At 45.5% G+C, this 14,319-nt stretch overlaps 1 pseudogene; it reads left to right on the top strand.

Moving 5' to 3' along the window:
• LOC101952329 (tubulin delta chain-like) overlaps positions 1-14,319 on the top strand; it is a 43,159-nt pseudogene that overhangs the window by 9,263 nt on the left and 19,577 nt on the right.

Genomic DNA, 14,319 nt, shown 5'->3' with positions numbered 1-14,319 from the left:
CACAGGGCTGCCGCAACTTTCCAACTTATGAATAGGATCCCCGGTCTGCATCATCAGTACGCTGTGGCCTACCTAGATGATGTTGTTTACAGTCCTACTTGGGGAGACCATCTACAGCACTCAAAAACAGGTCTTGCAGCCAACCCCGCAAAATGTTGAATAGCCATGACTGAAGTAATCTATTTGGGGTACTGCGTAGGGGGCAGCCTTATGAAACCAGTGATCGACACGGTACAGGCCCTAATGGATGCCCAGTTCCCCAGGCAAGTGAGGCATTTTCTTGGCCTGACAAGGTATTATTGGAAGGTTATCCCCGGCTTTGCCTCATTCGCAGCTCTCCTGACAGACCTCATAAAAGGTAACAACTCAGAGAAGATCCGATTATAATGGGAACAGTGAGGAAGCTTTTAACGAGCTGCAAACACCACTGTGCTGGATGCCCATGCTCTTCAGCCCTGATTTCCCCGCCCCTCCCGCCCAATGAATTCATCTCACACGTAGATGCCTCAGGTGTCTGTCCCAGTGCCAGGCTCTCACAGGACTTCAAGGGGGAGGAATACCCAATCCTATGCCTGAGCAGGAAGCTATTCCCTAGAGGAAAAGGCCTACTCAATTGTTGAAGAGGAGGCACTAGCAAATGAGTGGGCGGTGGATTCCCTCAGTTATTAGCTGCTGAATAGTCCCTTCTCCTTGACCACAGATCAAGCCCCCCCCTTTGCTGGCTCCATACCATAAAAGACATAAACCTGTGTATAATGCGATGGTACCTTGTACTACAACCCTATAGTCTCATAGTGCAACAGTGGGAGGGAAAGGACCATACTTGTACCAATTTCTTTCAGCAGGAAATTGGAGACGAAGATGACCAGCCTTAAGATGGCCTTTCCAACTTGAGGGATGGGGTTTGTGAGGGGGCACTCTCAGAGGAGGCTAATGAGCTCTTATGGGGCTAACGAGCTCAGCACTAACCAGACACACCTGTAAAGGTTGCTGTGCCTGGAGGAAGGAAAAGGAAAGCATGCCACCGGAAGGGGGCAGCTAGGGGAAGAATGCTGTGCCTCAGAGACAGCTGGCGACAGGGATAGAGCAGCAAAGGGGAAGACAGTTGCAGACCTGCTGCCCCTGAGACTTCATGGACTAAGTATAAAATGGGGGTGAGCAAAAAGAGGGGCTGGAGACAAACCCTAGCCCTGATCAAGGACACTAGAGCCTGCAGATAAGCTGAACCCTAGAGGGGTGACCAAAAGACTGCCTGAGAGACTGATCATCTTTTGCCTTTTTTCCTTTACTCTGATTCTGCCTCTCCCAGTGGATGGAGAGGGGAAGGAAACTTTTTGTTTGGAGAATCCCTTGTATGCCACAAGCAGGGAAGGACTCTATGAGCAGCCCAAATTGTGATCTATCAGGGACTCAAGAGGACCCCCACCCACCACAACATGACAGTGAATGGCATTTGAAAGTCACTGGCAATGTGCCTTAACCATATTCTGGAGGGAGCATCAGTAGGGACATGATGGGGTATTCAACCCACACTGGAGAAGAAGGGGTTAATGGAGGCCTCATGGGCCTGCCACCCCTGGCCCAGAAAGGAGCAGTGAAGGTGAGTCCTCCAAGCAGCCTAGGGAGGCTGTGCAAGAAGCAACCAATCAGGGCCCAGCGGGCTCACATAAAAGGGAGTTGCAGGGCAGAGCAGGTTAGTGGCTGCTGGGTGCTCAGGATGTGATGACTGTGTCCCTGAGGGGCTGAGAGAATTGGTAGCACCTCGGAGAGAGCACTTGCTGGCAGGGACTGGGGGAACAAAAGGGAGCTCCTGACTGGCTGCTGGAACTTGCTGGCTGAATGCCCTGGGAAGAGGGTGAAGAAGGTGCTGTGGCCATGGGGAAGTGGCCCAGGGAATTGAAGCAGCAGAGACAGAGGTTAAAGAGATGCAGCAGGAGGCTGCTATCCACAGGGTTCTTGGGCTGGGACCCAGAGTAGTGGGCGGGCCCAGTTCCTCCCCCCCCCCCCCCCCAGCCAATCACCACGGGGGAAGTGGCAGAATTTGGACTGTGATACTAATTCGCCTCCTCCCGGAAGGGGATAACCACAGATGGTGACATGGCCGGAGGGCTGAGCCATGAAGCGGACGCTATGGTACTTGGACTGAGTGAGGTCTGCAGGCGGAGAAGATGACAGGAGAGGCGCCACCAGAGGGAGTACTGGCTAGCAGAGCTAATCCCTGTGACGACCAGCAGGAGGCGCTGCTGTGGTGAGTGGACTCCGTCACAAGGGGTAAAACCGTAGTTTGGGCTCCATGGCCCATTTGGTACTAGGCAATTCAACTGACCTCTATCAACAAAGTACCCAGCTTTTTTGTGCCTGTGGATACCAATCCGACTGGAACTGGAGTGAAGCCACTAAGTTACAGCATATAAAAAATGGAACCATCATCAGATGGGAATAACTATGGGTCACTACATATTTGGAGGTTTTGTTTTGCTTTCAGTGGTTGTTTGATGTTGAAGTCGCTCTTTGCTTGTTAAACGCAGAGTGGCACTTTTATAGACTAACACACCTCACCAAATTTGGTAAGAATCTTAGGGGACGTCTTCACTACCCGCCGGATCGGCGGGTAGCAATCGATCTATTGGGGATTGACTTATAGCGTCTAGTGAAGACGTGATAAAATCGATCCATGATCACTCTGCCGTCAACTCCGGAAATCTACCGTGGCAAGAGGCGGCAGCGGAGTCGACGGCGGAGTGGCAGCGGTCGACTTGCCCCCGTCCTCACAGCCAGGTAAGTCGACCTAAAATACGCAACTTCAGCTACGCTATTCATGTAGCTGAAGTTGCATATCTTAGGTCGACCCCCTGCTGTAGTGTAGACCTAGCCTTAGAGGCCACAGCTGAGTTGGAAGCACAAAATAAGATTGAATTTTTGTTTGTTTGTTTGTTTGTTTGTTTTACATGCAATAACTCAAAGCCCCAAAGGGATATGTAGGACAGTTTGTAAAGAAGCTTTTCCCAGGCTGAGATCTTAACTGTAAAGATTCAGTGTGGATTGAATTTTGACAGCCAAATAATAAGCCTTTGGAAATGGATTATTATAAAGGAAAGGCTCATTTACAGGCTATTAACTGTAGTGGTTGTAGTAAGCAAATAACACTATTATAATGTGATTGTGCCACAGTACACTAAATTAAGCTTAACAGCTTTGACTAATTAATACGCCGAAAGATGATGTGAACATCCAGTTTCTTGGCTGTCCTTATATTCAGCTGTAATTTAGATTAGCTTCTCATTGATTGGAAATGGCGGGGGGGGGGGGGGGGGGGGAAGAGTCTTTTCTGAGGCTAGAGTGTTTTAAACAGTGAGAAAAACTTAGGGTGATGTCCTTATTAAATGGAGATGGAAAAATGTTGGCCCAGAAAGTCCTATGACTATTGGAAGTGCCAACTGGTCCAAGAAGAAGCAAACAGCAAAATGGGGTGGTGCTGGACACTTGTGCCATCGGTGAGTGAAAGTGTGACTAGCAACATCCCCTTACCATACCCTCCGCCCCATCTCTCAGAGGCGGAAGAACATAGCCTCCATCTCAGCAGTGGAGGGGAATTAGGAGTAAATTGGCGGGGGCGGGCGGGGTGGTCAGGCAAGTATAATGAACTCCAGTTAAAATACTACTGATGGAGGAAACAAAGGTGGTGATTTGGCCTGGTTGGGATAGGAAGTGTTAGGATAATGTTGTACTTGGGTATTGGGTATAGAGTGAATCAGAGTAACAGCAAGTTTAATGTATGCACTTCTTAAAATAGGTTATTTCATCAAAGCTTGAAGGGTGGCATTTTACACCCTGCCTTAGCCTAATTCTGCTCCTAGTGAAGCCAATGGGAGTTTTACCACTGACTCCAATGGCAGCCGATTGGGGCCAACACTGAATGCAGCTGAAAATCCTCTGCTAGAACTGCAAACTTCCACTGTTTTATGAGAGTTAACCTTGGGAACATATAACCTGAGGGGTATTCTAAAGATGACCTATGATAACATGGGTTTGTGCCCTCTTTTTTCACTTCTTTTAATGTATACAGAAGACTTGGAAGAGTTTTGTTAATTTTTGTTTCCTGCTAGGTTTTTTTTTTTTAACCTTAGAACCGTCCGCTGGAGGACACTTTGGAAGTCCGGAGAACTGGAGCTGCAGTTTTCTTAATAGAAAGGGTGCTGAATCTTCAACAAAGGGATCTTTTCTCTCAGATATTAGGCAGAAAGAACGCAAGCCAAAGTAGGGAAAGAGCAGATTAAAGAATATTTAGATAAGTTAGGTGTAGTCAAGTCAGCAGGACCTGACAAAATTCACCCTAGCATACTTAAGGAGCTAGCTGAAGCAATCTCGGAACCGTCAGTGATTATTTGCAAGGACTAGCGAAGGATGGGTGAGGTCCCAAAAGACTGGAGAAGGCCAAGCATAGTACTTATCTTTAAAAACGGGATCAAAGAAGACCTGGAAACTATAGACACCAGTCAGCCTAACTTCAATACCTGGAAAGATACTGAAACGTTAAACAATCCATTTGTAAACAGCTAGAGGATAATGAGGTTATAAGGAATAGCGAACATGTTTGTAAAAAAACAAATCATGCCAAACTGACCTCACTTTCTTCTTTCCTGGGGTTACTGGCTAGGACGGAGCTGTAGGCATGAGAGTCTTGATTTTTAGTAAAGTTTTTGATGACATTCCACATCACATCTCCCTAGTTCAGTGGTCTCCAAAGTGGGGTGCGCGCAAGAGGATCCTTCGGCAGTTCGGCCGGGAGCAGGGGGTGCGTGCTCAAAATTTTTTTACTGATGGGGTGCGCAATCAAAGAAATTTGGAGACCAGTGCCCTAGTTTGCTTATTAGAATATCATCTAGATGAAATTACTATAAGGTGGGTGCACAACTAGTTGAAAGACTGTACTCAAAGAGTAGTTATCAACAGTCAAACTGGGGGGATGTATCTAATTGGGTCCCGGGAGGTCTGACTTGGGTCCAGTACTATTCCATATTTTTATTAATACTATGAATAATGGACTGGAGAGTATACTTATGAAATTTGTGGATGACCCCACACTGAGAGGGGTTGCAAGCACTTTGGAGACAGGATTAGAATTCAAAATGATCCTGGCAAATTAGAGAATTAGTCTGAAATCAGCAAGCTGAAATTCAGTAAAGACAAGTGTAAAGTACTGCACTTAGGAAGGAAGAATCAAATGCACATCTACAAAATGGGGAATAAGTGGCTAGATGGGAGCACTGCTGAAAAGGAGCTGGAGGCTATAGTGGATCACAAATGGAATATGAGGCAATAGTGGGATGGAGAGGAGTTGCAAAAAAGGCTAGTATCGTTCTGGGGTGTATTAACAGGAGGTAATTGTCCTGCTCTGCTTGGCACTGGTGAGGCCTCAGCTGGAGTACTGTGTCCAATTGTGGGTCCCACACTTCAGGAAAGATGTGGACAAATTGGAGAGAGTCCAGAGGAGAGCAATAAAAATGGTAAAAGGTTTAAAAAACCTGATGTCTGAGAAAAGATTAAAAGAACTGGGCCTATTTAGTCTTGAGAAAAGAAGATTGACGAGGGGACCTGATGACAGGCTTCAAAGTATTTCAAGGGCTGCGATAAGAGGACTGTCCTCAATTGTTCTCCATGTCTGTTTCTTGTCCTACCTTCAGCAATCAGCTTAATCTGTAAAGATAGTTGAGCTCTGGAATAGGCTTCCAAGGGAGGTTATGGAATCACCAGTAGATGTTTTAAAGCACAGGTTGGGACAAACCCTTGTCAGGGGTGGTCTAGGTTTACTTGGTCCTGCCTCAGCGCTGGGGACTGGACTAGCCGACCTCTCAAGGTCCCTTCCTGCCCAGCATTTTTGAAATTCTGTGATTAATTTATGCATTGGTATTACCACAAACAAATAATTTTTTTAAACCATCTTAATGAAAATCCCTTTCGCTCTCATTTGCTCAGCTTTCACTTTCTTGGTTCTTGCAATCTCAAAATTGTGCCGCTTGTCCAATTGTCCTTAAATCTTCCAGGGGGCGGAAATGAAAAACCAAAACACATGCACAAAAACTCAACAGTGCCGTCGAGCTACATTTGTAATGTGAAAGCAGATAGAAAGTGGATGAGGTAATCTCTCTCTTAATGGACCAAGTTCTGTTGGTAAGAGAGCCAAGCTTACACAGAGCTCTTCTTCAGGTCAGCAAGCAACCGTGTAAAAACATGCAGATTTAAAATTACTCCCGTCCTTTCAATCCTTTCTTATATATCGTAAAGAAACAAAACGAGGAACACCACCTTTTTTACCCACTCTGCAGATCCCCTGTACACACCTGCAGGAGGCCCATGTTCTACACAATCTTAAAAACAATTATTTTTCCTGTCAAATAGAAATTTTCCAAGTGCCACCCTCTTCCCCTTCTTCATTATGCTTAGGCTGTAATCTTGTGCTCTTTGCATTTGACCCATTGACTCCTCCTCCAGCAATATCTTGAATCCACTACCTTTATCTGAAAATGTTAAATGGGAACATGAAGGCATTGTCAAGAAAAAGTTTGACTTCCGCCACACTTTGATATATGAAGAAAAGGTCAAGGTGTGACTTCTGCTGCACTAAGAGAGCTGTTCGTGCACAAAGGTGTCCTTGTTCAGTTAATTGAGGTTTAGATTAAGCTGTTCTTGGAAGGCCCATGATCGGCATGGGGGACAACATGCCAGCTTTTCCAGGTGAAAGGAAAAAGTCCCTTCCTGCATTTTGTATTTAGTACTTAGTTACACAATAAAAATATCAGAATCCTGAGTCACAGGTCCTAGTCTCCCTCTCATAATTTTTCAAATGGAAGGCCAAAAGAAACAACTTGTGTTCTAGCTGAACTATGGTATAGTGCTCCTTCCTTGGGCTTCTGGAGAACAGAAGCCTGACTGGTCCACTTTTTTCCATCTGTCCTCCTTATGAGAGGAGACAGACCTCTTACTGATTCACTTTGAATGGGGCTTCTCTCTAGGGTTGCCAACTTTCTAATTGCACAAAACCGAACAACCTAGCCCCACCCCTTCCCTGAGTCCTTGCCCCCCCCACTACATTCCCCCTCCCTCAGTTGCTCACTCTCCCCCACCCTCACTCACTTTCACTGGGCTGGGTCAAGGGGTTGGGGTGTGGGAGGGGGTGCGGGCTCAAAGGTGGGGCCAGAAATGAGGGGTTATGGGTGTGGGAGGGGGCTTCAGGCGGGGGCAGTGAGGGCTCCATCTGGGGGTGCAGGCTCTGGGGTGGGACTAGGGATGAGGGGTTGGGGTGCAGGAGGGGGCTCCAGGGTGGGGCAGAGGGGTTCAGGGTACGGGAGGGGGCTCTGGGGTGGGGCGGTGAGGGCACTGTGTGGGGGTGCAGGCTCTGGGGTGGGGCTGAGGATAAGGGGTTTGGGTGCAGGAGGGGACTTAGGGCTGGGGCACAGAGCAAGGACAGGTAGGGACTAGCCTGCCTTAGCTCCCCAGCATCGCCAACCGGACTTTTAACAGCCTAGTCAGTGGTGCTGACCAGAGCCACCAGGGTCCCTTTTCGATCGGGTGTTCTAGTCGAAAACTGGACACCTGGTTACCCTACTTCTTTAAGATAAGATGGTCACCGGCCTGACTAACCAGGTCAGTAATGAAACTCCTATCTCATTTTTGCATGGGACAAGGTGGAAAGGCAGCCCCCTCTTCAGGACTGTTTCCAAAGATACACAAGGCAAGACTAAGATCACGATTCATTATGGAGTCTTCAGATTCCTTGGGCCACATCTTGTGACCTTTGTACATTCTAGCACCTTCCAAAGGCCAATGAGCATGTGCTCCAGCTTAGATATTGGACTTGGGTGTTTCTTGTCTTTAAATAATTTCCCCCCCCCCTAATGATTCCTGAAGAGCTTGCGCACTCCTTCATATTGTGATTAACTTATGTTGGGGGGGCATCTAGGAAATCATTTGCTTAACTTGTAAGTTATTACTGTTTCAGCCACTCTTGATTTCCTGTGGAATGAGGAAATGAGAGAGACAGAGGGCAGAACTGGATGGTTAAGCTCATATGAGATATATTGCAGGAGCCTGAGAGCACTGAGCTGAGTGAGGTGGCAATGAAGCAACGTGCCTGCGTGTCCTGATACAACATGAAGAATGGACAGCTCTGTTGTTTGTGGAGCGCTGGCAGGGTGTTTGGCTCTGGTGGGCAACTTGGAGTCAGCAATGCGAGTAAATTGGTGAGAAGATAGGTGTGTAAATGGCCTAGTGTAACTTGTACTAACATGGCATTCAGTAGGGGTGCAAAAGGAGTGTAATTGATGTGCTAAGGGATTAGAGCAGGAACAGAATTAACAAAATAGTTTAGGACAATGCAAGTCCCAAATAAGTTCCACCGTGACCATCTCTAGCCCTCTGAGATCCAAATTTAGTCTTGGTGTAACATCTGCCATTTATTCAATGGGAACTGCTTATACCAAGAACTGAATTTGGTCCCAAAGACTATCAGATCTGCATAAATTATACTAATTTGCAACATCCACTGAACGTCAAACCTGTGCTAGTCCTAGATGACTATTTATTTACTATTTGTATTACCATACTTCCTAGAAGCCGAGTCATAGACCCAGACCTGAACAAACCCAGAACAAGAAGATTGGCCCTACCCCAAAGATCTTACCATCTAAATATAAGAACAGAGAGAACAGACAGCGACAGACCGACATGGAAATACAAGGAAGCAATGAGATAGTATTGGTCAGCGTGATGGGCTAGGATCTCAGCACACCGGCAGCCTAGCCATTCAAGTGTTTTGTAGACATCACAGCAAAGGAGAAGTTTGAGGAGGGTTTGAAGGAGGATCATGAGTTAGTTTTGCAAATATTTATGGGGAGTTCCTCCCAAGTGGGAGGGGCAGCACTGAAGAAAGCTCAAAGGTGCTTATTTGAAACAAGTGGGTGATGGAGGTGGGCAGCCTGGGCTGACTGGAGGCAGGAGTTGACATCTTGATAACAAATGGGAGATAAGTCCGGTGGGGATAGACCCTGAAAGGCCTATCACCTATTTGCTGACCAACTTACATTACTACTTATATCACTACTGACTGTGCCCCAGGGTCCCTCCACAAGGGGCTTACCATGGAAGCAGAAGGATTGGAAGAATTTAGGGTGGAGACATTATGACATCATATTCAGGCAAATGTCTTTTCATCAATTAAGTCTCAGTGTAGGTTCATCTTGCCACATCTGTGTAACATTCTGCAACTTTCAATTATCAAATGCTAGTTGCTTCACTGACAAATTTGGCCCAGTTTTTCTAATAATACTGTTGCAATCAGTATATTTACTTAATTACTACATTTCAGACTGGTGTAATTAACTATGCAACCATAAGCCTTAATGGGGTTAATAATTATTAATAATAGCATTCATATTGTGCTTTAACATGTTCAAAGCACTGTACTGACACTAATTAAATATGCCAGGTTCCCAGTAGTTGACAGCTCACTGGTTATGCTCTTCTCACTGAAGACAGAATTTTTTTCTAGTTTTGGCTACCCTAATTCTGGTTCTGATCCGTCTCCCATTGAAGTCAAGGGTGACATTCCCCTTTGCCCCTCTGATTTTCAGTGACCAGGTAAGCTAGCCATCTGGTTCTCAGGCCAAACCTCACCACCTAGTTTTCCTACCAGGGCCCCAATCCTGCAAAGACTTCCCCATGTGCTTTAAGCATTGCAGGTAATCACATTGATTTCAGTGGCTGTCTTCAAAGTGCATACAGTTAAGCACATATGTAAGTCCTTGCACTATCAGGAGCCAGCTCTGGAAGGGGCTAAGTGGCTGGAGAACTGATGTAGGTGAGTGTCATTTACATTACAGTGTCCAGTGCCCGGTATAAAAAAGGAGGAATAGGAAAGATCTGGCTGATGGGACATGCTAGAGTCAGAGTATGCCTACCCTACAAGCATTCCTAGGGCACAGCTGTGGCAGTGCAGGTACACCATTGTAGTGCTGTCGTATAGACACTTGCTCCAGTGACAGGAGGGGGGTTTCTGTCGCTGTAGTAAACCCACCCTCTTGAGAGGCAGTAGCTAGGTTGACCGAAGAATTCTTCTGTCAACTTAATGGTATCTACACCAGGGCTTAGGTTTAACTACGTCACTCAGGGGAGAGAATTTTTCACAACCCTGAGGAACATAGCTAGGTTGACCTAAATTTTAGGTATAGACTAGGCCTCAGCCTGATGGGGGAGACTGGCTGGGCCAGCTCGCACTCTCGAACGATGAGAATTCTCTGGTCCTGATTCCCCACTGCCCTGCACCTGGTGCAGTATTTACCCCAGTGCATAGTGTGTGTAAAATGCTACCAAATCAGAATGGTGGCGTTTTTATACTCACTTTGCATGGGGGCAACTACACAAGGGGCTGGGCAGTGGTGAACTGGGCCTGATGAGTGAGTTCTCTTTGTACCCTGGAAAGGGGAGAACTGTGTAGTGGGGGGTTGTTGTTGTTGTTTTCTGCTTGTACTCTGGAGACGGGAAGGGGCTGGCTGGGGGAATCCTTCTAAAACCAGATGAAACCCCACATCAAGGGAAGAACAGTATTTGGTTGGTTTGTTTGACCTACCTGCACTACAAGTGAGAGGAAACCCACCTTACTACCCTTTCCTATACCTCTGATGGCACTTTAAATGAAGTCCTGCTGCAGATTATCATCACAGGGTTCTCGTTTTGATTCCCATCAGAAAACTCCGCCACTTGCAGGGACAACTACTTGACCCTAATAATGTCTTTCACTCCGCACTTGAGCGTAGTCCCTCACTAGAAGGCCCAGATGATGGCTTACTTAGACTTTGTTTTTTTCCTTCTTTCCTTTTAAGTTCATTTACGGAATCAAATGCCACAGCTTCCCTATCATTACTGAACAGCGCATCAGGGTCAAAGATGGGAGGTTGGAAGATCTAATTCTAAGAGAACTAGCACCTGGGATTACCTCTCACAATTGGCAAACAATTTTACCTCTAATTTGTGACTAGACTCAGCTGTTAGAGTGTATCCCTTTACAAGAGGGTTTTTTCTTTACATAGTATTGCAAAAGCTGCCTGACACCATGACCTGCTGGTGATTTCAAAGGGGGTAATAAAGTGAAATAAATACCCATTCAACCGCTTTTAGTTATTATGGCCTTGAATCAGTCACTTCATCTCCTTGTGCAATTCAGTTGGAAAGTGAAGTTTAAAAAACAAAAAAACCTATCTGGATACCAGATGTTATATCTGAACAAAAGCTTTCCTGGGTGGGTACACGTGCAGAAAATGTTTATGGATATTATACTGAATGTAATTAAATGTACCTCTCCATCCTAGTAGGGCTTTTGCAGAGAGTCAGATAAAGGAGAACTGGGAGCTCTAATTTGTTTGGTCTTCTGAAGCACCTGGGATAAATTGCATCCTCAGAGGCTATTCAATAAACTAAGTAGAGTCATAGGAGTGGGAAGTAAAGTACTGTCATGGATCAGTCATTGGTTAAAACAAAGTGCCTGAAGTGTGGTTGTGTACTGAACACCACTTGGTCACGTAGTGCTATCTCTGATCCTTGTTTCCAGCTACTTAATTGCATGGAAAGGCAGCTAAAAATACATTAAATACCTTCTTAATAGTCCTTTTCCATTGAAACAACTGCCCTAGTTGCCAAAGGGATGTTATTCGATTACTAATGGGAGTGGAAGTGGCTCATGTGATCATAAACAAGAGGGAAGTGTCCATAAGATAATGCCCTTTAAGATGTGCTCCTCACTAGGGAGAGAATTTGAGAGTCCCTGGTAAGATCAGTGATAGAAAATGGACCATTTGTTCCTATTCTTTAGCTAGACATTTGCTAGTTTTGAACCAGCAAAGCTCTTAAAGATGTGCTTAACTTTAAGCACATGAGTAGTCCCATCAAAGTCAAAGAGACTTAAAGTTAAGCATGTGTTTTTGCTGGATCAGAGCCTATATGTAGCTGCAGATTTTCTTGTTATTCATTAGGATAAAAATCGATACGGACTATAAACCCTTGTATTTCAGAACATAAGCTGACCCCTTACTGCCCCGGGTTGGGAAGATGCTGCTTCCTTGCAAGGCCCTGATCCGAAGCCCTTTGAAGAGTTTCATTAGTGCACAATTGTCCATTAAGGGACTCACATCCATAGACTCTTTTCAAAGTGTTTAGAGTAGCAGGAAATGAATAGTGCAGCCCAATTGCTGCAAAGGGGAAATGTATTATTGAATCATCTTGTCAGTTTAATACTGAAAAGCTGTAATTGACCGAATGCAACCGAGAAGAGGGAGATGAGAAAACGTCAGTGGTGGTTTACTCGTGAGTCATGCTAAGTACTGAGATGCTGCCACTCACATCGTGACTTGTAAAGGGCTACGTGTATGTTAAAACAGAGCGGATGGCAAAGGTGGCTCCTTGCACTGCATCAGGTGTTTCTGCTGTTCATGCAAATGACAGGTCTATACAATTGGAATATGGTGCACCTCAGCCTATTTCTCTTGTCGCTTCTTTGGAGGTTATTTTTAGACTCAAACTCTCATACATGCCCAGTGCCCTCAGGTACAGTGGAGCTTCTTGAGAAAGTATTACATGAACTGGGCTAGCTGAAAGAGTTTGTGGGTTTTTCTCATAGTTATGTAAGTCTTGAAAACTGAAGCATTTTTGTAATTGGTGGGTGGAAGGCAGTTTCCCATTCTGTTCTCTGTTTCATACCACAGCTGCAAAAAAAAAAAAAAATCTTCGCTTTCTTTGAAAGGGTCTTGTCAATAAATGGAAGCCTCAAGGCTGCAAAACAAATCATGACAAGCATGGAATTCTGCAACTCCACTTCACTTTCTGGAGTGGTTAGGTTGATGGTGACATAGGCAGAAGCAACAAACTCTAGGTCATACCCTGTATCTTCTGAGTTCTCCAGTCTTACTCTACTTCACTGAATCACAGAATCCCACACCTGCTCCTTCTGTGTAATACCAAACAATGAACTGTTAGTAAATGTGACTGAAAAGGCTGAAGAATTTAGGGGAAGTGGAGTCTGGTTATCTTGGTGGGAACCTCCCTGATGTGCTGTTAGCAGGTCGGTTTGTCTCGTGTTCACAGGACTCTGTCATCCAAGATGCTCTGTGAGGCTTCTGTTACTCACAAGTCTTCAGTGTCTGGAAGCCCAGATGAAGTTTTCTCAGCAGCAGTCATCCTATTGAAAAGGGAGGAAATCTCACCCTGGCTATTTCTTCATCAGATGCCTTCCAATGTCTTTTATTCCTAATCATATTTCTTTCATAAGTAAAACTTTGACTGAAGGAAGGGTCTTCATATCTTCCTCCCTTTCTTAAGATAAGCACGCCAGCTGCCTCATGTCAGAAAGCATCTGTTTTTAGCTTGCCACCCACGGTCAAGCTATCTTGGTTCATGCAACCTTTAATAACATTCTCCTTAATGCCGTGGACAGAAATTATGAAGGCCTGATGGGCATTGCTGAGAGTTTTAGCTCCATCTTCCCACTTTCCTCGTGTGAGGTGAGGTGATGGTAGGGTGCCCCAAACTGGCATAGGACGAGGATTCTGATGGATCTGAATTGGAGGATATCCCAAAGGAAGTACCTGAGTCATCTCATTTCCCTGATAGAGGACTTTCAGTTCCTATGTAGGAATATCACCAGCATTCTTAGAAGACCTTCACCTCACCGGCTATCTCTGGGGAGCTTGCCTTCATCTTGGCAGAGAAGGACTCTGACTTGATCCCCACACTATTCTCCATCAATGCACTCAGTAACACCCAGGCAATGCCTGAAATTGCATTGCCCTTGCTACCAACTTAGCCAAGTTCTACCACCACTTTGCTGCTAAAGCAAAACTCTGACCTTCAGCCCTAAGGTATATTGAGTAGTGACCTCCCTCCCTTCTGAAGGCATGCCACTCCCAGAAACCTACTGGAAAAGAAATCAGGTCCTAAGCAGAATGACAGGGAGAACTTGTGGTCTCCTCTATGAAAGTGTCTCATAAGTTGTGCCTTGGAACCTTGACCCTTTGTGATCTGATCTCTTATCTCCATGTCTTAGAGCAAAGCTCCCTGCGAATCTATACCTGCAGTACAGCCACTCTCACAGTTGTAAGGAGTACCCTCTGGACATGTTCTTGAACTCCAGTTAAACTCATGCTAAATGTCTTTAGCAAAGTTGGAAATGGAGAACTTTTATTCCAAAATAAGTGTCTACATCCAGACGTGCACTGAAATAACAAAGTATGTGAATTAGAACTGATAGAGGCCTTGTCTTCACTATGGAAAAAT

This window comes from Chrysemys picta, chromosome 2 (genome assembly GCF_011386835.1).
Source record: "Chrysemys picta bellii isolate R12L10 chromosome 2, ASM1138683v2, whole genome shotgun sequence".
NCBI classification, from domain to species: Eukaryota; Metazoa; Chordata; order Testudines; family Emydidae; genus Chrysemys; species Chrysemys picta.
This window is presented reverse-complemented; position numbering and strand designations above follow the sequence as displayed.